General features: G+C 49.8%; 11 non-coding genes across 11 annotated transcripts; all 11 read left to right on the forward strand.

Moving 5' to 3' along the window:
• The first annotated feature begins 15889 nt into the window (after positions 1 to 15889).
• trnaf-gaa (transfer RNA phenylalanine (anticodon GAA)) lies at positions 15890 to 15962 on the forward strand. Its single transcript has one exon. It is a non-coding gene; the product is annotated as a tRNA-Phe (tRNA).
• Positions 15963 to 16017: 55 nt separating this feature from the next.
• trnaq-cug (transfer RNA glutamine (anticodon CUG)) lies at positions 16018 to 16089 on the forward strand. The gene has a single exon. It is a non-coding gene; the product is annotated as a tRNA-Gln (tRNA).
• Positions 16090 to 17409: 1320 nt separating this feature from the next.
• trnaq-cug (transfer RNA glutamine (anticodon CUG)) lies at positions 17410 to 17481 on the forward strand. The gene has a single exon. It is a non-coding gene; the product is annotated as a tRNA-Gln (tRNA).
• Positions 17482 to 17578: 97 nt separating this feature from the next.
• Positions 17579 to 17652, forward strand: trnai-aau (transfer RNA isoleucine (anticodon AAU)). The gene has a single exon. It is a non-coding gene; the product is annotated as a tRNA-Ile (tRNA).
• Positions 17653 to 18801: 1149 nt separating this feature from the next.
• trnaq-cug (transfer RNA glutamine (anticodon CUG)) lies at positions 18802 to 18873 on the forward strand. The gene has a single exon. It is a non-coding gene; the product is annotated as a tRNA-Gln (tRNA).
• A 97-nt stretch (positions 18874 to 18970) lies between these two features.
• trnai-aau (transfer RNA isoleucine (anticodon AAU)) lies at positions 18971 to 19044 on the forward strand. The gene has a single exon. It is a non-coding gene; the product is annotated as a tRNA-Ile (tRNA).
• Positions 19045 to 19559: 515 nt separating this feature from the next.
• On the forward strand, positions 19560 to 19630 carry trnag-gcc (transfer RNA glycine (anticodon GCC)). Its single transcript has one exon. It is a non-coding gene; the product is annotated as a tRNA-Gly (tRNA).
• A 563-nt stretch (positions 19631 to 20193) lies between these two features.
• Positions 20194 to 20265, forward strand: trnaq-cug (transfer RNA glutamine (anticodon CUG)). Its single transcript has one exon. It is a non-coding gene; the product is annotated as a tRNA-Gln (tRNA).
• A 97-nt stretch (positions 20266 to 20362) lies between these two features.
• On the forward strand, positions 20363 to 20436 carry trnai-aau (transfer RNA isoleucine (anticodon AAU)). Its single transcript has one exon. It is a non-coding gene; the product is annotated as a tRNA-Ile (tRNA).
• A 1146-nt stretch (positions 20437 to 21582) lies between these two features.
• Positions 21583 to 21654, forward strand: trnaq-cug (transfer RNA glutamine (anticodon CUG)). Its single transcript has one exon. It is a non-coding gene; the product is annotated as a tRNA-Gln (tRNA).
• A 2709-nt stretch (positions 21655 to 24363) lies between these two features.
• On the forward strand, positions 24364 to 24435 carry trnaq-cug (transfer RNA glutamine (anticodon CUG)). Its single transcript has one exon. It is a non-coding gene; the product is annotated as a tRNA-Gln (tRNA).
• Positions 24436 to 24756: the final 321 nt, after the last annotated feature.

Here is a 24756-nt window from a genome sequence, read left to right on the forward strand (position 1 = left end):
GCCTACTAAGGCAGCTGGTTAGCTGGCTTTCTTTTTCCAGGGGGTGAATAATCTGCCCCCTGGCCTTATGAATCCTAGCCCCTCTCCCCCCTCATTCACAACATGCCACGCACACATGTAGGACCTCTGGGGGGGGGGGGGGGCATATGCCGTGCATACTACGGTGGGGAGGGCCATTTACGTGGCCTTACTCACTCTGTTGCGCGGCCTTCTGCCTCCCCGTTTTAATTGCACTTTAGTCATCACATACCAGTATACACACGGGGCCTTGGGGGGCGGGGGCACTACTCAGAGGCTTGGTGGCATCCCCCGTGAATTTTAAACTCATCTTAGTTTCTCAACTGTCATACTCACCCTTACACTACATACAGTCTCATACATCACCACACGCCTCCAACACTCTACCTTTCACACAGGTGCATGGGGGAGGAGAGTGGGAGGGTCTTCCTACTCCCCTGCTTCCTGCCGGGGGTGTGGGGGGGGCGCTTGGGTGGTCGCTCGGCTGGTGGCGCCCTGGGGTCGTGGCTGGTTGCATTCTCCCGCACGTCGGAGGGCAGTTCGGAGTGAATGGGCCTATTACATTTACATTTACATTTACAGGATTTGGCAGACGCCCTTAGCCAGAGCGACTTACATAAGTGCTTTGAGACTCTGCAATGAATTTCCGATGCTAGCTCAATAAGGACCCAAGCTATGAATACTATCTCTGAGAACTCCATTGAGTACTGCAGAATTTTTTTTTTTTTTTATAAATTTTTTTTTTTAAACACACACCAGAATAAGAGTCGAGAAAGAATATAGAAGTTCTACGTCAGGTATTTCTGAAAAAGAAAAGTCTTGAGTCGTCGCTTGAAGACAGTCAAGGATTCAGCTGTTCGGACATCTAGGGGGAGTTCATTCCACCAATTAGGTGCCAGGACAGAGAAGAGCCGAGATGCGTGTCTTCCTTGTGCCTTGAGGGGAGGAGGGACCAGTCGAGCAGTGCTGGAGGATCGGAGAGATCGTGGTGCAGAGCGGGGTGTGATGAGGTCCTTTAGGTAGGATGGTGCCAGAGAATTTTTGGCTTTGTATGCGAGCATCAGTGTTTTGAATCTGATGCGTGCAGCTACAGGAAGCCAGTGGAGGGAGTGCAGCAAAGGAGTGGTGTGGGAGAACTTGGGAAGGTTGAAAACAAGACGAGCAGCTGCATACTGAATCAGTTGGAGGGGACGGATGGCGCTCAGTGGTAAACCCGCTAGAAGCGAGTTACAGTAGTCAAGGCGTGAGATGACGAGGGACTGGACGAGTATCTGGGTAGCCTGAGTGGAAAGAAATGGACGTATCCTCCTGATGTTAAAGAGGAGAAACCGACAAGAGCGAGAAAGACTGGCGATATGTGAGGAAAATGACAACCGATCATCTATGGTAACTCCAAGGTTTCTAGCAGAAACCGAAGGACGGATCAGGGAGTTGTCGAAAGAGATCGCAAGGTCCTGGAGGGGGGATGAGTCAGCCGGGATGTAAAGCAGCTCCGTTTTACTAGTGTTGAGTTTTAGCTGGTGAGTGGTCATCCAAGATGAGATGTCGGCCAAGCATGTAGAGATCTTAGTGGAGACATGAGTGTCTGAGGGAGGGAAGGAGAGGATGAGTTGAGTGTCATCGGCATAGCAGTGGTAGGAGAAGCCATGTGAGGATATAACTTCGCCAAGAGATTTAGTGTAGAGGGAGAATAGGAGAGGGCCAAGAACCAAGCCCTGAGGGACACCGGTGGAAAGACAACGTGGAGTAGATGTGGATCCATTCCATGTCACTTGGTATGTTCGGCCTTCTAGGTAGGAAACCAGCCAGTGCCAGGCCAGGCCACCAATGCCAAGACTCCTAAGGATGGATAGGAGAGTTTCGTGGTTGACCGTGTCAAATGCTGCTGATTGGTCAAGAAGGATGAGGACAGATGACAGTTTGGCCGATCTGGCAGCATGTAGCTTCTCAGTGACTGCTAAGAGGGCAGTCTCTGTAGAGTGAGCTGCTTTAAAGCCAGACTGATTAGGATCCTGGAGGTTGTTCTGAGAGAGATAGAGAGAAAGCTGGTTGTAGACTGTACGTTCGAGGATTTTTGAAAGGAAGGAAAGAAGCGATACTGGTCGGTAGCTGCAAGTGTCTGAGGGATTTAGAGTGGGTTTTTTTAGGATGGGAATGACCCTGGCTATTTTGAATGCTGTTGGTACATGACCGGAGGTTATGGAGCCATTAATGATAGTCGTGATGAAGGGGAGAAGGTCTAGAGAGATTGTCTGAAACAATGCAGAAGGGATTGGATCAAGTGGGCAGGTGGTAGGGTTGGAAGATGAGATGACTTTCATGATCTCATCTGCCGTAAGACCGGAAAACTGGGCCAGTGAGGGGGGAGGGAAATCCTTAGTGTGTAGTGTAGTGGATGAGGGAGAGAATGTCTGACAGATTCTGTCAATCTTCTCGGCAAAGAAGTTGGCAAAATCTTCAGCAGTCAGGAAGGAAGGAGCAGGAGGAGGGGGAGGGTTGAGAAGAGATGAAAAGATGTTATGGAGTTTGCGAGGATCTCGTGAGGATAATTCTAGTTTGTCTTTGTAAAAGGCAGTTTTAGCTGCAGTCACGTCCATAGAGAATTTGGATAGCAGAGTACGGTAGGAAGACAGATCTGCATCAAGCTTAGATTTCTTCCACGTCCTCTCTGCTACCCGCAATTCTCTTCGGTTAGTACATAAGAACATAAGAACTATACAAACGAGAGGAGGCCATTCGGCCCATCAAGCTCGCTTGGGGAGAACTAAACTAATAGCTCAGAGTCGTTAAAATCTTATCTAGCTCTGATTTAAAGGAACCCAAGGATTCAGCTTGCACTACATTATCAGGAAGGCTATTCCATACTCTGACTACACGCTGTGTAAAGAAGTGCTTCCTTAAATCCAGCTTGAAATGTTCTCCCGCTAATTTCCACCTATGGCCACGAGTTTGTGTATTTAAACTAATGCTGAAGTACGTAATGCAGCTGAAAGCCAAGGAGTAGGCCGAGTTTTCCTTGGTTTGGAAGACAGCGGGCAGAGGTTGTCCAAGGATGTGTAAAGTGAGGAGATGAGAGTATCAGTTGCAGACTCCAGTGCCAAGGAGGAAAAGGAGTCAGGGTCAGGAAGGTAAGACAGGGTGCAGGAAGCAACAGAAGAAGCGGAGACAGAGTGGAGGTTTGGTCGAGTGGGGAGGAAACGTTGAAAACTGGGATTGGGCAAGACGGGTAGGGCAATGGTAAAGGATACAAAGTGGTGATCAGAAATGTGTAGAGGAGTAGAAGAGATGTCAGTAGCCGGAGAGGGGCGGCTGAAAACCAGGTCGAGGACGTTACCTCCTTTGTGTGTAGGAGAGGAGCTGTTGGATGTTAGAGAGAAGGAATCGAGAAAAGGGAGGAGACCAGAAGAAGGGAGCTTGTCATGGGGGAGGTTGAAGTCACCAAGGAGAATGAGAGAGGAGCTGTCAGTGGGGAAGAGACTGAGGAGAGTATCAAGCTCCTCTAGAAAGCAGCCTAGGGGGCCAGGAGGGCGGTAGACAACAATGATCCGAATATCGAGTGGAGAGGTAACAGCAACTCCATGGAATTCAAAGGATGAAATGTTGAGATGGGGCAGAGAGAGGGGCGTGTAGCACCAGTTCCGAGTTACCAATAGACCTGTGCCACCACCCCTGCCAGTCTGGCGAGGAGAGTGAGAGAAAACATAAGCAGAGGAGAGAGCTGCCGGGGTAGCTGAGTTCTCAGGCGATATCCAGGTCTCCGTCAGAGCCAGAAAGTCAAGAGAGTGGTGTGAAGCAAGGGCAGAAATGAAATCAGCCTTCTTTACAGCAGACTGGCAATTCCAGAGGCCACCCAACACGCTTCGCTGTGACTGGGGTGTTATGGGAGGGTAGACAAGATTACTGAGAGTGCGGCGCCTGGATGTTGGATGAGATATTCTAGGTCTCAAAGATAAGTGTACTGGTATATGTCTAAGGCACATGTCTGTAGTGATGGTGTGAGAGATTGCGAAGTAGAGGATAGGATAGAGTAGGAGAGAAAGGTTTAGAAGCAGTAGTAACAACTAGACTGTTTACCTTTATCCGCCACAGACACAGGTGTCTGTGGCGGTGTCACCTTCAATTTAAACTCAGTAAGCCCTGCCCCTTGTCTGTGTATGTTGTGGGGATGTGTGTATGGTGTATGTGCATGGCTGCGAGGTGTGTTTGCGGGGTGTCTGTGTGGATGGTGGCGGCCTGGGTCCGTGCTTGCTGCTCCGTCCTGGGTGCGGTTGGTTTCCTGGGCATGGTTGCTGGCCCCTTTCCACTGGCTGGTGGCCCGGGGGGGGCTCGGGCCTCTCCAGCGTGGGTGAGGCTCTCTATTGGGGGCTGGTCGGCCCTCGGCCGCCTGGGGTCCTAGGGGCCCTGGCCTTAGCTCATGTGGGAGTGGCCGCGCCCTCGCATTTGGGAACCCACCTCTGGTTCTTTGGGGCTCATGCCCTTTTGGCTGCGGGGGCTGCGTCTGGGACCTCCCTCCTCCCCCGGCTGGAGTGGAGGCATGGCTGTTATTGGGACGTGGGGCCCGGCTCTTCCGTGCTCTTTGGGTGCTGCGTACGTCCTGGTCCTCCCGGGCCTGTCTCCGCCGACCTCTGGCTCTTGTGGGGTGTGGTTGCGGCCTGCCACCCTTGCTATTTAGTCCATTTCATGTTGAAAACACACGCACACAACACACGCACACAACACACGCACCCTAGCCTGCATCTCGCCTACACAATTGAGCACACATGCACGTATACTTGCACGCATCCATCCAAGCACACACTAAGATTTTATATGCTTGTATAGTTGTGTTACTTTCTTCACTTTTTAATTTTGTTTGTTCCTGAATTCATCCATTTCTGGATAATTTCACATTTCTGAATTTATCCACTCTTGACATGTTTCTCACTTATTCCTTTTTTCTTTTTCCTTCTTTTTTCCCTCCTAATCTGTCCCTCCTCTTTGGCCAGCTCACCCACTGCAAAATTTTGTATGTGTTCAAAATAAAATAAATAAATAAAATAAAATAAAATAAAGAAATCGATTAATATGAGGAGTCTATAAAGTTTATAGAGCCCCTCATGGTAAAGCAAACATGTTTGGCAGAGCAGTGCATTCAGACCTCGATTCTGCTAAAGCTGCCGGACAGGACAAAGGGGAAAAAAAAGAAGAAGGTGGGGGTCAGTGCAGCAGTGGATAGTTCAGGTCCAGAAAGTAAAAATCCAGACCAAGATTTAGTTTCAACCAACCAGCTGAGTACTCTGTGTCTGTGGCACTTTACACAACTAGTTGTTTGAAACAAAATCCAGGACTGGATTTTTACTCTCTGGACCTAAACTATCCACTTCTGGATCAGTGTCATTCTTAAAGTCGTGTTTCAACTTCTGGCAAAGTTCTCCCAGGAGCCCATCTCTGTTGTATGTACATTTGACATGTAATTCATTCCTGCCCAGATCCCTGACAAACAGTTGGAGGCAGAGTTACTTACTATCAGAGTATGTGAATTTATACACACACCAGCGGCTGTGACAGAATAAGATATTTCCTGGATACATTTTCTCTCTATTTCTTGTCTGTAATAAGGAAAACAGTTTGATGCTGCTTTTGTCCTGCTCTTACCAGGAATAAATATTTTGATTACATCTAGAATCTTATTTTAGAAACATGATTTCATAGCAAAATTATTGATAGCTGGCCTTCACAGTGAATCATTCATGCTCACAGTTTAAACTACAAACAAATTAATCAAATAAGTCTAGTTCTTTTCTAAACTGTTAATTCCTCATATTGCAAATGAGCAAAGAGCAGTGAAATCAGACTTATTCTGAACAGCAGAAATGTCGTCATACAGGATGTGAGTGTGAGACTCTGCAGAAACACTGTGTGCTGCATACAGAGGGTCTGACCTCAGGCCTTTGTTTCAGTCTTTATTATGTTTTATACAGTTTTAAAATGTCACTGCAGTAGGTCCTTTTAATATCTGTGGATCAGTACAAATCAAGAAGTCCATTAGGAAGGTGTCTGTATGACAGGGGCGGGGGTGTCCTGGGGGGAGGGGGGCAAAGTCAGGTGATTCACTTCATCTGGGTCTTATCAGCAGTCCTGTCAGACTGAGTGCTGTTTGTCTTTCTCTCAGCACCACAATGGTGTTTCACACATAATGGGGTCCGTGGGCGTCCTCAGTCATATTCAGGCTTTCAAAGCTCATCAATCATAAAAAGTCACATGGATCTGACACTCTGACACTGTTATATTCATTTGTTTAAATTCAATGAAAATACTATATATTACAGCTAGTTGGTGGATCCGTCTGCTCTTTATCTGCTCCTCACTGGCATACCTGGGTCTCTCTACAGTGCTTCCCTGAAGCATCAGAACCATTTATAAGGGAATCTATGTGTGGCTGCCCTCTAGTGGATAAACAAAATTCAGCTACTTACATAGCTTGACTGTATTTCCCTCCTAGTTTAGTTTAGTTCCTAATTTAATCTATCTGATGAAGCTGAAGGCAGAGATGGAAATTAGTTTAGTCATGACTTCAGACAAGGGATTCTGTACAATCAGAGATGGAGCTGCTGGTTGGGCTGGTCATCTTTTTCTGACTGATGTAGCTCTGGATGTAAAGTTACAAACTGCTTAATATGTATCAATCTGTTTTATAATGTTCACACAAAAAAGTGCTTTTAATGTGTTTGCACCTTGTATCTCCCACAATGTGCTTCTGCATTTGATTCCTTCTTGACTTGGAGGTAAAGAGATTTAACTGGATGGATTTTACTTTTGTGAAGCACTATAGTCCAAAGCTGAACTGATTATTCAAAGCTTTCTGGTTTTTAAGTAAAACTACTTCATTTAAATTATCTGTAACCCACTTTGCGCCTTTCTAGACTCAACAAAGCATCATTGCCAACAAAATATGTTACAATTAAATCAGGTAAAGAAGTTTCATTTGGAATTTACTGATCCAGGTTTTCAGAACCATGGACAGCAACTGGATTTACTGTCATTTAATGGGATTGAAAGCAGAAAACACAGGGATGTTTTCATTTGATGTTGTCTTTCTTTTTACTTTTGATATGCCGTCTTCCTCCTTAGTTGATATGTGAGGCTGCTGTCAGCTGAGACAAACTGGTGTGATTTGTGATTGGATTGGATGGTGGTGTGATTGGAGCGATAAGTGGGCGGTCCTGATTTAATGCGTACATCACCCTCTAAAAGAGTCCCTGATTGGTGGGCCCTGACAAGGAGGCGTGACCTAATAACCCCAAACCGTTTAAGTTTGTGGAATTTGTTTTTAATAATAACCAATTTCATAAAAATACTAAATGTTTTGTAAAGTATCAATTTATTAATCATGTATTAAAACAAATAATGACCAGTATAAAAGACATATACAAAACTATGCAAAAGTCTTGGGCCGTCAAATAAAATGATGTTCATCTTGGTCTAGAATTATAATATTTTGTCCATCAAAGAGTGGCAGCCCAGTCATTTCAAAATCTCTTCTAAGTCAGTACAGCATTTGCACCAACCATCTAATACACCCATATATTTTTGACTTGACCATTAACACAACTCCTATGGCTAATCAATACATCATTAACATTTGTTTAATAATTAAATTAATTAAGCGAGCTGGTGGTGAAATTTAACAAATACATGGAATGGCTGAGGTGCCCCTGAGGAGAGATTTTGTAACCAAAGCGTGGTTCATCTAGTGATCCAACAAGGCATCAGCAACTTTTTGGAGAAAAGGAGAAATTCTTGTTAGTTTTTATTGTGTTACTTTTAATTTGCATATATTTTAATGATAATTGTGTTTTTGTTCTGAGCAAATATACAAAACCCAGATAAATAGCATTAAACATTTTCTTTGATGGCCCAAGACTTTTGCATAGTACCGCATTTTTTCAGAATTAATAGACAATTTAATAAAATCCAGTCTAACCTTCACTAGTTAACTATTATTAAACATTAACCAGCAAGTGGCAGCAAAGCGCTTGTGAATAAGTGGCCAATATGTGGTTGTACACGTTCCCAACAGATAATCCAACACTGCAGATCAACCTCTCTGTGTTTAACTGACTCTCTTGCTATGACTGTACAGACTTAGCAGGGTCAAGTGAAAGAGGCCTCACTGCAGTTAACATAACCGTGTACCTCGGCCGGTTGGGGAGGTTCTTACCATCTGTCCGCAGGGGGTCCCTGCTTTTGGGGTATCCACTCTGCGGGGGGGGGGGGGGGGATCCAATAGAGGAGGAGGAGGGACTCAACCTGGATGTCTTTTGTCTTATGCAGTCTGAGAGTTGACTGAATGCTGGGGCGGGGGTAGTTTTTCCTCTGTGGTGGGGTGTCTTGGGCTCTGTGGGGCCCGCTGATGCCACTGCCTTTGGCCCCGGTCTGGATGGGCCTGGGCCCCCCACCTTGGATGGATTTTGGGGGGGGGGGGGGGGGGGGGTGCCTATGGGGGTCAGCGGGGGAGCTGGCTCCAGAGGGGGGGGAACTTTGCCCCCCGCCATTCCTTTCCTCCCCATCCCGAAGTGCCTCCCTTCTCCCACTCCATCACACCACCACACACGTAGGGCTTTGAGGTGCAGGTGCGTTGCTGGGATACAGGGGAAGTATCCCTCCTCTGTCCCCTCGCGACCACATGTACCTCATTCATACACTACAACGTAGACACTCTCATTACTTACTCTCTCACAACACATACATTTAGGGCCTTGGGGGTGGGCACACAGAATGGCATCCAGAGGGCGGTCTGTTCATTCAGCCTTACCTCTGGTGCCAGGGCCCACATCTCAATTTTAATCACACATAGACATTGAGGGTTCTGGGGAGGGGCCGAGCTAACACCAGCTGTTGGTCGGCAGGGGATGGTTATCGCTATGCCCTTCACCTGTTTTAAAAGCACTTTAGAACAACACGCACCAACAACACATCTGAGCGGGCGAAGGGGGGCATGGGGTCTTTTCACACTCCCGTTCTCTGTTCGCCATTTGCAGCTGGGGGCTGAGAGGAAGAGCTGTGGCCCCGCCGCCACACTCCATGCCGGTGGATGGGGCCCCCGGCCGCTGGTGCGTTGGTGGTTCTCGATGTCCAGGGCTGGGTGCTTGGGTGGGTGCTGGCTCACCCTCGGCGGTTGCCTGGCGGGGTCTGGCCCTCGTGGCTCTGTTGGCCCTTGCTGGGGGTTGGGGGGGCCCTTGGATCTCTGGGCCCAGGGCCTGGTCTGTTCTGGTGGGGCCGGCCGCCGGCGGAGCTTGCGGGCTCACCGCCACGGCCCACTGGGGCTCCTGCACTGTGGCTGCCGGATGGCCTCCCTCCGGAGATCTCCTCTGCCCTTTTCTGGGTGAGGGATGCTATTCTCCCTGCGGTGGTCCTCCGGGGGCTCCCATGCCCTGGGGGGCCTCTGGATGTCTGGGGTCCGGGCCTCCTCCGTGTCTGCTTCATGTCCTGAGGGATGGGGCTGTGGCTCCCCACACACACTACTAGACATTTACATGGAGAAACCTTTTGAAGACCGGCGCGCTCACAGATACAGGTGTGCACACAGGGGTACAAACAGGTTCTCACAGACACAAACAGGAGTACAAACAGGTTCTCACAGACACACGCAGGTGTACAAACAGGTTCTCACAGACACAAGCAGGTGTACAAACAGGTTCTCACAGATACAAGCAGGTGTACAAACAGGTTCTCACAGATACACGCAGGTGTACAAACAGGTTGTCACAAACACACACTGTCTTTATCGGCTGTTGCTCCTTAACATGCTCATTGTGATTCGTACAGATGTTGGTTGTTGTTTTCTCTCATCAGCAGGTATTGAAGCAGATTATCTGTGGTTTTCTTTCTTCTTAATTGTTTTTCTCTTTTCCCTCCCTCCCTCTCTATTTACCTTCCTCTCCGTTTTCGTCCTTCTGTCCCCCTCTCTCTCCTTCTCCCTCTCTTGAGGAAATAAATAAAAATAAATAGAAATAAAGTAGTCCTCCGCAGAGGGGGGGTGGTGGAGGGAATATATATATATATATATATATATATATATATATATATATATATATATATATATATATATTTATATATATAACCATTTATTTCCAGCTTGTCTGACTCATTCTGCTCCACGAAGGTCATCTCCTCTGCCAGCTTCCTCTAACACAGGGAGACCCTCTGCTTCTCTCTGATTGGTTCCCGCTTTCTACAGGAGGTCCAGTGCAGCTGAATGGTGATGATGGTGCAAATCAGATAAAACACACCAGTCCCAGCTTTCAGTACAGCATCCAGAACCTGCTCCCACCTGTCAGACATCAGTGTGTCTGTCAGTCACACGTATCACAATTAAACCTGAAGAACAGAAGAGTGAATCTATTCTGACTGAAGTAAAACCATCTTGATGATCAACAGCAGCACCGATAAGCCCAGTCCTACATGCAGAGCCAGCTGGACCAAAGAGCTGAATAAGAGGGTGGATTTGAACAGTAAAGTCTTACGTGCTTTATAGCAACACGGTACAGCCATCTGTACTACTGTATTACACAGGTTACATGTGAGGAACAGGAGACATTAACAAAGAGCATGAAAATAGCTAGAGATTATCACACAACATGTTACACTATTTTGTAAAAACAGGCCTGCAGTCGTTCCCCAGCAGCATAGGGCACAAGGCAAGGGCTCACCCTGGATGAGATGGGATCTCAAGTTTATTATTAATAAAATAAAATAAAAAATAATATCTTTTTCTCTTAAAATTAAAATGACAGTTTCCCATTACTGTGTGATCAGGTAAATGCTGCTAGCTGGATCCCCACACTACTGTAAATGCTGCTGAATGCTTACCTCAGTTTTTCATTATCCCCTCCTTCTTCCTCATGTGCAGAGAAAAGGAGAGCAGTGGAAACAGGAGAAAGGATCGTTAATAAAAAGCAGTGCTCTGTTAGTCAATAAAGACTAAGAAAAGGTCACTCTTGAAACTGAAATATAAATTATGAAAGGTATTCTACAGAGAAAATGATTAGATGGAGAACAATGAATTAGTGTCATGACCAAAGTATTCACATCCCACGGCACTGATAGTGAACAGGTGAGATAAATGATCCATCCATCCATCCATCATCTCCCGCTTGATCCGGGGTCGGGTCGCGGGGGCAGCAGCCTCAGCAGGGAGACCCAGACTTCCCTCTCCCCGGCCACTTCGTCTAGCTCCTCTGGGGGGACCCCGAGGCGTTCCCAGGCCAGCCGAGAGACATAGTCTCTCCAGCGTGTCCTGGGTCTTCCCCGGGGCCTCCTCCCAGTGGGACATGCCCGGAATACCTCCCCAGGGAGGCGTCCCGGAGGCATCCTGATCAGATGCCCGAGCCACCTCATCTGGCTCCTCTCGATGCGGAGGAGCAGGGGCTCTACTCTGAGTCCCTCCCGAATGACTGAGCTCCTCACCCTATCTCTAAGGGAGAGCCCAGCCACCCTGCGGAGGAAACTCATTTCGGCCGCTTGTACCCGCGATCTCGTTCTTTCGGTCACTACCCAAAGCTCATGACCATAGGTGAGGGTAGGAACGTAGATCGACTGGTAAATCGAGAGCTTCGCCTTTTGGCTCAGCTCTCTCTTCACCATGACAGACCGATGCAGCGCCCGCATGACTGCCGACGCCGCACCGATCCGCCTGTCGATCTCCCGCTCCATCGTTCCCCCACTCGTGAACAAGATCCCGAGATACTTAAACTCCTCCACTTGGGGGAGGACCCCATCCCCAACCCGGAGAGAGCACTCTACCCTTTTCCGGCTGAGAACCATGGTCTCGGATTTGGAGGTGCTGATTCTCATCCCAGCCGCTTCGCACTCGGCTGCGAACTGCTCCAGCGAGAGCTGAAGGTCATGGCTCGATGAGGCCAACAGAACCACATCATCTGCAAAAAGCAGAGACCTAATCCTGAGGTCACCGAACCGGACGCCCTCAACGCCCTGGCTGCGCCTAGAAATTCTGTCCATAAAAACTATGAACAGAATCGGTGACAAAGGGCAGCCCTGACGGAGTCCAACCCTCACCGGGAACGAGTCCGACTTATTGCCGCCCATGCGGACCAAACTCTGGCACCGGTCATACAGGGACCGAACCGCCCTTAAAAGGGAGCCCGGTACCCCATACTCCCGGAGCACTCCCCACAGGACCCCACGAGGGACACGGTCGAATGCCTTTTCCAAGTCCACAAAACACATGTAGACTGGTCGGGCAAACTCCCATGAACCCTCCAGAACCCTGCTGAGAGTATAGAGCTGGTCCACTGTTCCACGGCCAGGGCGAAAACCACACTGCTCCTCCTGAATCCGAGGTTCGACAATCCGGCGGACCCTCCTTTCCAGGACCCCCGAATAGACCTTACCAGGGAGGCTGAGGAGTGTGATCCCCCTGTAGTTGGAGCACACCCTCCGGTCCCCCTTCTTAAAGAGGGGGACCACCACCCCGGTCTGCCAGTCCAGAGGTACTGCCCCCGATGTCCACGCGATGCTGCAGATGCGTGTCAACCAGGACAGCCCCGCAGCATCCAGAGCCTTGAGGAACTCTGGGCGAATCTCGTCCACCCCCGGGGCCCGGCCACCGAGGAGCTTTTTGACCACCTCAGCGACCTCCACCCCCGAGATAGGCGAGTCCACCCCCAAGTCCCCACACTCTGCTTCCATATTGGAAGGCGTGTCGGTGGGATTGAGGAGGTCTTCGAAGTACTCCCTCCACCGACCCAAAACGTCCCGAGCTGAGGTCAGCAGCGCACCATCCCCACCATAAATAGTGTTGATGCTGCACCGCTTTCCCGCCCGGAGCCGCCGGATGGTGGACCAGAATCTCCTCAAAGCCGTCCGGAAGTCGTTCTCCATGGCCTCACCAAACTCCTCCCACACCCGAGTTTTTGCCTCAGCGACCGCCAAAGCCGCATTCCGCTTGGCCTGCCGGTAGCCGTCAGCTGCGTCTGGAGTCCCACAGGCCAGAAAGGCCCGATAAGACTCCTTCTTCAGCTTGACGGCATCCCTTACCACCGGTGTCCACCAGTGGGTTCGGGGATTACCGCCGCGAGAGGCACCGACCACCTTGCGGCCGCAGCTCCGGTCAGCCGCCTCCACAATGGAGGCACGGAACATGGCCCATTCGGACTCAATGTCCCCCGCCTCCCCCGGGATATGGGAGAAGTTCTGCTGGAGGTAGGAGTTGAAACTCTCCCTGACAGGGGATTCCGCCAGACGTTCCCAGCAGACCCTCACTATACGCTTGGGCCTGCCAGGCCTGGCCGGCTTCCTCCCCCACCAGCGGAGCCAACCCACCACCAGGTAGTGATCGGTTGACAGCTCCGCCCCTCTCTTCACCCGAGTGTCCAAAACATGCGGCCGCAAGTCCGACGACACGACTACAAAGTCGATCATCGAACTGCGGCCTAGGGTGTCCTGGTGCCAAGTGCACATATGGACACCCTTATGCTTGAACATGGTGTTCATTATGGACAGTCCGTGACGAGCACAGAAGTCCAATAACAAAACACCGCTCGGGTTCAGATCGGGGGGGCCGTTCCTCCCAATCACGCCCCTCCAGGTCTCACTGTCGCTGCCCACGTGAGCATTGAAGTCCCCCAGCAGAACAAGGGAGTCCCCAGGAGGAGCGCTCTCAAACACCCCTTCCAAGGACTCCAAAAAGGGTGGGTATTCCGAACTGCTGTTTGGCGCATAAGCGCAAACAACAGTCAGGACCCGTCCCCCCACCCGAAGGCGGAGGGAGGCTACCCTCTCGTCCACTGCGGTAAACCCCAATGTACAGGCGCCCAGCCTGGGGGCAATAAGTATGCCCACGCCCGCTCGGCGCCTCTCCCCGCGGGCAACTCCAGAGTGGAAAAGGGTCCAACCCCCTTCAAGGAGACTGGTTCCAGAGCCCAAGCCGTGCGTTGAGGTGAGTCCGACTATATCTAGCCGGAACTTCACAACCTCGCGCACCAGCTCAGGCTCTTTCCCCATCAGAGAGGTGACATTCCATGTCCCTAGAGCTAGCTTCTGCAGCCGAGGATCGGACCGCCAAGGTCCCCGCCTTTGGCCGCCGCCCAGATCACTTCGCACCCGACCCCTTTGGCCCCTCCCATGGGTGGTGAGCCCATTGGAGGGGGGACCCACGTGCCTTGTTCGGGCTGTGCCCGACCAGGCCCCAGAGATAAATGATTTTATTAACATATTATAATGTATTTATTGTAGCAGGGTGGCACGGTGGTGCAGTGGTTTGCAATGTCACCTCACACCTCTGGCACGTGTGCTCAAGTCTCTACCAGAGTTCTGTGTGTGTGGAGTTTGCATGTTCTCCCCGTGTCATTGTGGGGTTTCCTCCAGGTACTCTGATTTCCCCCCACAGTCCAAAAACATGCTGAGGCTAATTGGAGTTGTCAAATTGCCGGTAGGTGTGCTTGTGCGAGAGAATGGAGTGTGAGTGTGTCCTGCAATGGGTTGGCACCCTGTCATGGGACGTACCCTGCCTTGCGCCCATAGGGACCCTGAATTAGACAAGCAGTTTCAGACAATGGATGGATGCAGCACTGGAACAGATATTACAGAGTACAACTGTAACACTGGCCTACGCTGCAATGAAAAACCACCTACAGACATGTTAGTCAGTCTTCACACAATTAGACTGATCATAAACTAGAAGACACACATTCTATATTAGAGACACCAATTAGGTTGACTGTGTGTTTTTGGATTGTTGGAGGAAACCCACACAGCATGTAGAGAACATGCAAACTCCACACAGAAAGAGCAGAAGCCAGATTCAAACCCCTGAACATGGAGGTGTGAAGCAACAGCCCATACGGGCCACGCTTTCTCTTTCTCCCGGTGGTCGGAGTGCTTGGAGATCAGAGGTAGGGAAAATGAAAGTGTCCGACGTGATGATAAGAAGACAGTCGTGCCAGATTCACCTGCGTCGTGGTGAGAAAAAGAAATGGAGGATACACACATTTCTCTTAGCTGACAATTCTGCAGCAAGTGGACTGGCAAAGTGTACGTCTACATACACAATTTGCTCAAAGAGCGTAGTAGTTCTTGAAGAAAAATCCAACCCGCACTGTAAAACCATGCTGCCTTCTGGTGTTGTTTACAAGTTTCTGATGGAACGAGCTTTTTTGGAGGCATTTATTGGAAAAGTCGACGGAGTTGTCAAGCATCCCGAAGCAGCACTTCCACTAGAAGGTCCCAGAGTTCTTGTGCTTCAAGCACGTCAATTTATAAATACTCCGTTGATCTTAACAGTTGTGTGAAATGAGCTGTCATCACTCCGTTTTTGCTTTAGCAATTTTTCCGGTCTTTCGGCGGAAAGCCGGTCTCGTGTGTTTGCATGGGTGGTTCAGTGGTAGAATTCTCGCCTGCCACGCGGGAGGCCCGGGTTCGATTCCCGGCCAATGCAAAGCGGCTCTTTTAATAACTGTACACTCAGCGCTGAACTCCAGCTAATTCAGTCTTATCTCAAGACAGGTACTCCACATTTCCGCTCAACCCCTGGCAAGCGGAGCCCTGAGGCTGGCTCATTACAGTTCCCCTAGCTAAAAACTACACAGAGGCATCTCAGCTTCACACTTCTGACCGCCTTCTTGCCCATCCTTGCATCTGTGCACTTTCTCACACATTCCACTGTCTGACATATTGTCTTTGTTGAGCAACAGTCTCGTGTTAGCTTGAGAAGAGCCTCTCACCTGACTCGTGTACCGTACTATGGCTTAAAATCGGACACTTCTCATAGCTTGCTGCTGCTCCAGGTTGACATTCACTGCATGTGGCTCAGGTGGGGAGATGGGCTCCAAAGAAAGAGGCAGAAAACGGCAAGAGTGGAGCTCACGGTTGTGCCGGAATAGCTCAGTTGGGAGAGCGTTAGACTGAAGATCTAAAGGTCCCTGGTTCAATCCCGGGTTCTGGCAGCACGTGACGTGAGTCTTGGAGCTCGTCTCCTCCTTGGGCTGCGATGTACCCGCTGGTTCCATGGTGTAATGGTTAGCACTCTGGGCTCTGAATCCAGCGATCCGAGTTCAAATCTCGGTGGGACCTGTCATGGGCTCAGTTTTGCGCCCCAAGGCGCACTCTTGCCCAAAAACGTTTCTTTTCCACTTTTTGCATGTGGTGTAGCCGACCTTTTCTGCTGCTTGGTCGGTTAGCTCAGCTGGTTAGAGCGTGGTGCTAATAACGCCAAGGTCATGGGTTCGATCCCCATACGGGCCACGCTTTCTCTTTCTCCCGGTGGTCGGAGTGCTTGGAGATCAGAGGTAAGGAAAATGAAGGTGTCCGACGTGATTATAAGAACACAGTCGTGCCAGATTCACCTGCGTCGTGGTGAGAAAAAGAAATGGAGGATACACGCATTTCTCTTAGCTGACAATTCTGCAGCAAGTGGACTGGCAAAGTGTACGTCTACATACACAATTTGCTCAAAGAGCGTAGTAGTTCTTGAAGAAAAATCCAACCCGCACTGTAAAACCATGCTGCCTTCTGGTGTTGTTTACAAGTTTCTGATGGAACGAGCTTTTTTGGAGGCATTTATTGGAAAAGTCGACGGAGTTGTCAAGCATCCCGAAGCAGCACTTCCACTAGAAGGTCCCAGAGTTCTTGTGCTTCAAGCACTTCAATTTATAAATACTCCGTTGATCTTAACAGTTGTGTGAAATGAGCTGTCATCACTCCGTTTTTGCTTAAGCAATTTTTCCGGTCTTTCGGCGGAAAGCCGGTCTCGTGTGTTTGCATGGGTGGTTCAGTGGTAGAATTCTCGCCTGCCACGCGGGAGGCCCGGGTTCGATTCCTGGCCAATGCAAAGCGGCTCTTTTAATAACTGTACACTCAGCGCTGAACTCCAGCTAATTCAGTCTTTTCTCAAGACAGGTACTCCACATTTCCGCTCAACCCCTGGCAAGCGGAGCCCTGAGGCTGGCTCATTACAGTTCCCCTAGCTAAAAACTACACAGAGGCATCTCAGTTTCACACTTCTGACCGCCTTCTTGCCCATCCTTGCATCTGTGCACTTTCTCACACATTCCACTGTCTGACAAATTGTCTTTGTTGAGCAACAGTCTCGTGTTAGCTTGAGAAGAGCCTCTCACCTGACTCGTGTACCGTACTATGGTTTAAAATCGGACACTTCTCATAGCTTGCTGCTGCTCCAGGTTGACATTCACTGCATGTGGCTCAGGTGGGGAGATGGGCTCCAAAGAAAGAGGCAGAAAACGGCAAGAGTGGAGCTCACGGTTGTGAAGGAATAGCTCATTTGGGAGAGCGTTAGACTGAAGATCTAAAGGTCCCTGGTTCAATCCCGGGTTCTGGCAGCACGTGACGTGAGTCTTGGAGCTCGTCTCCGCCTTGGGCTGCGATGTACCCGCTGGTTCCATGGTGTAATGGTTAGCACTCTGGGCTCTGAATCCAGCGATCCGAGTTCAAATCTCGGTGGGACCTGTCATGGGCTCAGTTTTGCGCCCCAAGGCGCACTCTTGCCCAAAAACGTTTCTTTTGCACTTTTTGCATGTGGTGTAGCCGACCTTTTCTGCCGCTTGGCCGGTTAGCTCAGCTGGTTAGAGCGTGGTGCTAATAACGCCAAGGTCATGGGTTCGATCCCCATACGGGCCACGCTTTGTCTTTCTCCCGGTGGTCGGAGTGCTTGGAGATCAGAGGTAAGGAAAATGAAAGTGTCCGACGTGATTATAAGAACACAGTCGTGCCAGATTCACCTGCGTCGTGGTGAGAAAAAGAAATGGAGGATACACGCATTTCTCTTAGCTGACAATTCTGCAGCAAGTGGACTGGCAAAGTGTACGTCTACATACACAATTTGCTCAAAGAGCGTAGTAGTACTTGAAGAAAAATCCAACCCGTACTGTAAAACCATGCTGCCTTCTGGTGTTGTTTACAAGTATCTGATGGAACGAACTTTTTTGGAGGCATTTATTGGAAAAGTCGACGGAGTTGTCAAGCATCCCGAAGCAGCACTTCCACTAGAAGGTCCCAGAGTTCTTGTGCTTCAAGCACTTCAATTTATAAATACTCCATTGATCTTAACAGTTGTGTGAAATGAGCTGTCATCACTCCGTTTTTGCTTTAGCAATTTTTCCGCTCTTTCGGCGGAAAGCCGGTCTCGTGTGTTTGCATGGGTGGTTCAGTGGTAGAATTCTCGCCTGCCACGCGGGAGGCCCGGGTTCGATTCCCGGCCAATGCAAAGCGGCTCTTTTAATAACTGTACACTCAGCGCTGAACTCCAGCTAATTCAGTCTTATCTCAAGACAGGTACTCCACATTTCCGCTCAACCCCTGGCAAGCGGAGCCCTGAGGCTGGCTCATTACAGTTCCCCTAGCTAAAAACTACACAGAGGCATCTCAGCTTCACACTTCTGACCGCCTTCTTGCCCATCCTTGCATCTGTGCACTTTCTCACACATTCCACTGTCTGACATATTGTCTTTGTTGAGCAACAGTCTCGTGTTAGCTTGAGAAGAGCCTCTCACCTGACTCGTGTACCGTACTATGGCTTAAAATCGGACACTTCTCATAGCTTGCTGCTGCTCCAGGTTGACATTCACTGCATGTGGCTCAGGTGGGGAGATGGGCTCCAAAGAAAGAGGCAGAAAACGGCAAGAGTGGAGCTCACAGTTTTGCCGGAATAGCTCAGTTGGCAGAGCGTTAGACTGAAGATCTAAAGGTCCTTGGTTCAATCCCGGGTTCTGGCAGCACGTGACGTGAGTCTTGGAGCTCGTCTCCGCCTTGGGCTGCGATGTACCCGCTGGTTCCATGGTGTAATGGTTAGCACTCTGGGCTCTGAATCCAGCGATCCGAGTTCAAATCTCGGTGGGACCTGTCATGGGCTCAGTTTTGCGCCCCAAGGCGCACTCTTGCCCAAAAACGTTTCTTTTGCACTTTTTGCATGTGGTGTAGCGGACTTTTTCTGCCGCTTGGCCGGTTAGCTCAGCTGGTTAGAGCGTGGTGCTAATAACGCCAAGGTCATGGGTTCGATCCCCATACGGGCCACGCTTTCTCTTTCTCCCGGTGGTCGGAGTGCTTGGAGATCAGAGGTAGGGAAAATGAAAGTGTCCGACGTGATGATAAGAACACAGTCGTGCCAGATTCAACTGCGTCGTGGTGAGAAAAAGAAATGGAGGATGCACGCATTTCTCTTAGCTGACAATTCTGCAGCAATTGGACTGGCAAAGTGTACGTCAACATACACAATTTGCTCAAAGAGCGTAGTAGTTTTTGAAGAAAAATCCAACCCGCACTGTAAAACCATGCTGCCTTCTGGTGTTGTTTACAACTTTCTGATGAAACGAGCTTTTTTGGAGGCATTTATTGGAAAAGTCGACGGAGTTGTCAAGCATCCCGAAGCAGCACTTCCACTAGAAGGTCCCAGAGTTCTTGTGCTTCAAGCACTTCAATTTATAAATACTCCGTTGATCTTAACAGTTGTGTGAAATGACCTGTCATCACTCCGTTTTTGCTTTAGCAATTTTTCCGGTCTTTTGGCGGAAAGCCAGTCTCGTGTGTTTGCATTGGTGGTTCAGTGGTAGAATTCTCGCCTGCCACGCGGGAGGCCCGGGTTCGATTCCCGGCCAATGCAAAGCGGCTCTTTTAATAACTGTACACTCAGCGCTGAACTCCAGCTAATTCAGTCTTATCTCAAGACAGGTACTCCACATTTCCGCTCAACCCCTGGCAAGCGGAGCCCTGAGGCTGGCTCATTACAGTTCCCCTAGCTAAAAACTACACAGAGGCATCTCAGCTTCACACTTCTGACCGCCTTCTTGCCCATCCTTGCATCTGTGCACTTTCTCACACATTCCACTGTCTGACATATTGTCTTTGTTGAGCAACAGTCTCGTGTTAGCTTGAGAAGAGCCTCTCACCTGACTCGTGTACCGTACTATGGCTTAAAATCGGACACTTCTCATAGCTTGCTGCTGCTCCAGGTTGACATTCACTGCATGTGGCTCAGGTGGGGAGATGGGCTCCAAAGAAAGAGGCAGAAAACGGCAAGAGTGGAGCTCACGGTTGTGCCGGAATAGCTCAGTTGGGAGAGCGTTAGACTGAAGAGCTAAAGGTCCCTGGTTCAATCCCGGGTTCTGGCAGCACGTGACGTGAGTCTTGGAGCTCGTCTCCGCCTTGGGCTGCGATGTACCCGCTGGTTCCATGGTGTAATGGTTAGCACTCTGGGCTCTGAATCCAGCGATCCGAGTTCAAATCTCGGTGGGACCTGTCATGGGCGCAGTTTTGCGCCCCAAGGCGCACTCTTGCCCAAAAACGTTTCTTTTGCACTTTTTGCATGTGGTGTAGCCGACCTTTTCTGCCGCTTGGCCGGTTAGCTCAGCTGGTTAGAGCGTGGTGCTAATAACGCCAAGGTCATGGGTTCGATCCCCATACGGGCCACGCTTTCTCTTTCTCCCGGTGGTCGGAGTGCTTGGAGATCAGAGGTAGGGAAAATGAAAGTGTCCGACGTGATAAGAACACAGTCGTGCCAGATTCACCTGCGTCGTGGTGAGAAAAAGAAATGGAGGATACACGCATTTCTCTTAGCTGACAATTCTGCAGCAAGTGGACTGGCAAAGTGTACGTCTACATACACAATTTGCTCAAAGAGCGTAGTAGTTCTTGAAGAAAAATCCAACCCGCACTGTAAAACCATGCTGCCTTCTGGTGTTGTTTACAAGTTTCTGATGGAACGAGCTTTTTTGGAGGCATTTATTGGAAAAGTCGACGGAGTTGTCAAGCATCCCGAAGCAGCACTTCCACTAGAAGGTCCCAGAGTTCTTGTGCTTCAAGCACTTCAATTTATAAATACTCCGTTGATCTTAACAGTTGTGTGAAATGAGCTGTCATCACTCCGTTTTTGCTTTAGCAATTTTTCCGGTCTTTCGGCGGAAAGCCGGTCTCGTGTGTTTGCATGGGTGGTTTAGTGGTAGAATTCTCGCCTGCCACGCGGGAGGCCCGGGTTCGATTCCCGGCCAATGCAAAGCGGCTCTTTTAATAACTGTACACTCAGCGCTGAACTCCAGCTAATTCAGTCTTATCTCAAGACAGGTACTCCACATTTCCGCTCAACCCCTGGCAAGCGGAGCCCTGAGGCTGGCTCATTACAGTTCCCCTAGCTAAAAACTACACAGAGGCATCTCAGCTTCACACTTCTGACCGCCTTCTTGCCCATCCTTGCATCTGTGCACTTTCTCACACATTCCACTGTCTGACATATTGTCTTTGTTGAGCAACAGTCTCGTGTTAGCTTGAGAAGAGCCTCTCACCTGACTCATGTACCGTACTATGGCTTAAAATCGGACACTTCTCATAGCTTGCTGCTGCTCCAGGTTGACATTCACTGCATGTGGCTCAGGTGGGGAGATGGGCTCCAAAGAAAGAGGCAGAAAACGGCAAGAGTGGCGCTCACGGTTGTGCCGGAATAGCTCAGTTGGGAGAACGTTAGACTGAAGATCTAAAGGTCCCTGGTTCAATCCCGGGTTCTGGCAGCACGTAACGTGAGTCTTGGAGCTCGTCTCCGCCTTGGGCTGCGATGTACCCGCTGGTTCCATGGTGTAATGGTTAGCACTCTGGGCTCTGAATCCAGCGATCCGAGTTCAAATCTCGGTGGGACCTGTCATGGGCTCAGTTTTGCGCCCCAAGGCGCACTCTTGCCCAAAAACGTTTCTTTTCCACTTTTTGCATGTGGTGTAGCCGACCTTTTCTGCCGCTTGGCCGGTTAGCTCAGCTGGTCAGAGCGTGGTGCTAATAACGCCAAGGTCATGGGTTCGATCCCCATACGGGCCACGCTTTCTCTTTCTCCCGGTGGTCGGAGTGCTTGGAGATCAGAGGTAGGGAAAATGAAAGTGTCCGACGTGATGATAAGAACACAGTCGTGCCAGATTCACCTGCGTCGTGGTGAGAAAAAGAAATGGAGGATACACGCATTTCTCTTAGCTGACAATTCTGCAGCAAGTGGACTGGCAAAGTGTACGTCTACATACACAATTTGCTCAAAGAGCGTAGTAGTTCTTGAAGAAAAATCCAACCCGCACTGTAAAACCATGCTGCCTTCTGGTGTTGTTTACAACTTTCTGATGGAACAAGCTTTTTTGGAGGCATTTATTGGAAAAGTCGACGGAGTTGTCAAGCATCCCGAAGCAGCACTTCCACTAGAAGGTCCCAGAGTTCTTGTGCTTCAAGCACTTCAATTTATAAATACTCCGTTGATCTTAACAGTTGTGTGAAATGAGCTGTCATCGCTCCGTTTTTGCTTTAGCAATTTTTCCGGTCTTTCGGCGGAAAGCCGGTCTCGTGTGTTTGCATGGGTGGTTCAGTGGTAGAATTCTCGCCTGCCACGCGGGAGGCCCGGGTTCGATTCCCGGCCAATGCAAAGCGGCTCTTTTAATAACTGTACACTCAGCGCTGAACTCCAGCTAATTCAGTCTTATCTCAAGACAGGTACTCCACATTTCCGCTCAACCCCTGGCAAGCGGAGCCCTGAGGCTGGCTCATTACAGTTCCCCTAGCTAAAAACTACACAGAGGCATCTCAGCTTCACACTTCTGACCGCCTTCTTGCCCATCCTTGCATCTGTGCACTTTCTCACACATTCCACTGTCTGACATATTGTCTTTGTTGAGCAACAGTCTCGTGTTAGCTTGAGAAGAGCCTCTCACCTGACTCGTGTACCGTACTATGGCTTAAAATCGGACACTTCTCATAGCTTGCTGCTGCTCCAGGTTGACATTCACTGCATGTGGCTCAGGTGGGGAGATGGGCTCCAAAGAAAGAGGCAGAAAACGGCAAGAGTGGAGCTCACGGTTGTGCCGGAATAGCTCAGTTGGGAGAGCGTTAGACTGAAGAGCTAAAGGTCCCTGGTTCAATCCCGGGTTCTGGCAGCACGTGACGTGAGTCTTGGAGCTCGTCTCCGCCTTGGGCTGCGATGTACCCGCTGGTTCCGGGGTGTAATGGTTAGCACTCTGGGCTCTGAATCCAGCGATCCGAGTTCAAATCTCGGTGGGACCTGTCATGGGCGCAGTTTTGCGCCCCAAGGCGCACTCTTGCCCAAAAACGTTTCTTTTGCACTTTTTGCATGTGGTGTAGCCGACCTTTTCTGCCGCTTGGCCGGTTAGCTCAGCTGGTTAGAGCGTGGTGCTAATAACGCCAAGGTCATGGGTTCGATCCCCATACGGGCCACGCTTTCTCTTTCTCCCGGTGGTCGGAGTGCTTGGAGATCAGAGGTAGGGAAAATGAAAGTGTCCGACGTGATAAGAACACAGTCGTGCCAGATTCACCTGCGTCGTGGTGAGAAAAAGAAATGGAGGATACACGCATTTCTCTTAGCTGACAATTCTGCAGCAAGTGGACTGGCAAAGTGTACGTCTACATACACAATTTGCTCAAAGAGCGTAGTAGTTCTTGAAGAAAAATCCAACCCGCACTGTAAAACCATGCTGCCTTCTGGTGTTGTTTACAAGTTTCTGATGGAACGAGCTTTTTTGGAGGCATTTATTGGAAAAGTCGACGGAGTTGTCAAGCATCCCGAAGCAGCACTTCCACTAGAAGGTCCCAGAGTTCTTGTGCTTCAAGCACTTCAATTTATAAATACTCCGTTGATCTTAACAGTTGTGTGAAATGAGCTGTCATCACTCCGTTTTTGCTTTAGCAATTTTTCCGGTCTTTCGGCGGAAAGCCGGTCTCGTGTGTTTGCATGGGTGGTTTAGTGGTAGAATTCTCGCCTGCCACGCGGGAGGCCCGGGTTCGATTCCCGGCCAATGCAAAGCGGCTCTTTTAATAACTGTACACTCAGCGCTGAACTCCAGCTAATTCAGTCTTATCTCAAGACAGGTACTCCACATTTCCGCTCAACCCCTGGCAAGCGGAGCCCTGAGGCTGGCTCATTACAGTTCCCCTAGCTAAAAACTACACAGAGGCATCTCAGCTTCACACTTCTGACCGCCTTCTTGCCCATCCTTGCATCTGTGCACTTTCTCACACATTCCACTGTCTGACATATTGTCTTTGTTGAGCAACAGTCTCGTGTTAGCTTGAGAAGAGCCTCTCACCTGACTCATGTACCGTACTATGGCTTAAAATCGGACACTTCTCATAGCTTGCTGCTGCTCCAGGTTGACATTCACTGCATGTGGCTCAGGTGGGGAGATGGGCTCCAAAGAAAGAGGCAGAAAACGGCAAGAGTGGCGCTCACGGTTGTGCCGGAATAGCTCAGTTGGGAGAACGTTAGACTGAAGATCTAAAGGTCCCTGGTTCAATCCCGGGTTCTGGCAGCACGTAACGTGAGTCTTGGAGCTCGTCTCCGCCTTGGGCTGCGATGTACCCGCTGGTTCCATGGTGTAATGGTTAGCACTCTGGGCTCTGAATCCAGCGATCCGAGTTCAAATCTCGGTGGGACCTGTCATGGGCTCAGTTTTGCGCCCCAAGGCGCACTCTTGCCCAAAAACGTTTCTTTTCCACTTTTTGCATGTGGTGTAGCCGACCTTTTCTGCCGCTTGGCCGGTTAGCTCAGCTGGTCAGAGCGTGGTGCTAATAACGCCAAGGTCATGGGTTCGATCCCCATACGGGCCACGCTTTCTCTTTCTCCCGGTGGTCGGAGTGCTTGGAGATCAGAGGTAGGGAAAATGAAAGTGTCCGACGTGATGATAAGAACACAGTCGTGCCAGATTCACCTGCGTCGTGGTGAGAAAAAGAAATGGAGGATACACGCATTTCTCTTAG

The sequence above is a fragment of the Brienomyrus brachyistius genome, chromosome 20, assembly GCF_023856365.1.
Source record: "Brienomyrus brachyistius isolate T26 chromosome 20, BBRACH_0.4, whole genome shotgun sequence".
NCBI classification, from domain to species: Eukaryota; Metazoa; Chordata; class Actinopteri; order Osteoglossiformes; family Mormyridae; genus Brienomyrus; species Brienomyrus brachyistius.